Genomic DNA, 514 nt, shown 5'->3' on the forward strand with positions numbered 1-514 from the left:
AGAAACAAGAAACATCTCAAATAAACAAGCTAACCTTACACCTAAAGCAATTCGAGAAAGAAGAACAAAAAAACCCCAAAGTTAGCTGAAGGAAAGAAATCATAAAGATCAGATCAGAAATAAATGAAAAAGAAATGAAGGAAACGATAGCAAAGATCAATAAAACTAAAAGCTGGTTTTTTGAGAAGATAAACAAAATTGATAAACCATTATCCAGACTTATCAAGAAAAAAAGGAAGAAGACTCAAATCAATAGAATTAGAAATGAAAAAGAAGTAACAACTGACGACACTGCAGAAATACAAAGGATCATGAGAGATTACGACAAGCAACAATAAGCCAATAAAATGGAAAACCTGGAAGAAATGGACAAATTCTTAGAAATGCACAACCTTCCGAGACTGAACCAGGAAGAAATAGAAAATATGAATAGACCAATCACAAGCACTGAAATTGAAACTGTGATTAAAAATCTTCCAACAAACAAAAGCCCAGGACCAGATGGCTTCACAGG

Source organism: Physeter macrocephalus, chromosome 5 (genome assembly GCF_002837175.3).
Source record: "Physeter macrocephalus isolate SW-GA chromosome 5, ASM283717v5, whole genome shotgun sequence".
Classification (NCBI taxonomy): domain Eukaryota; kingdom Metazoa; phylum Chordata; class Mammalia; order Artiodactyla; family Physeteridae; genus Physeter; species Physeter macrocephalus.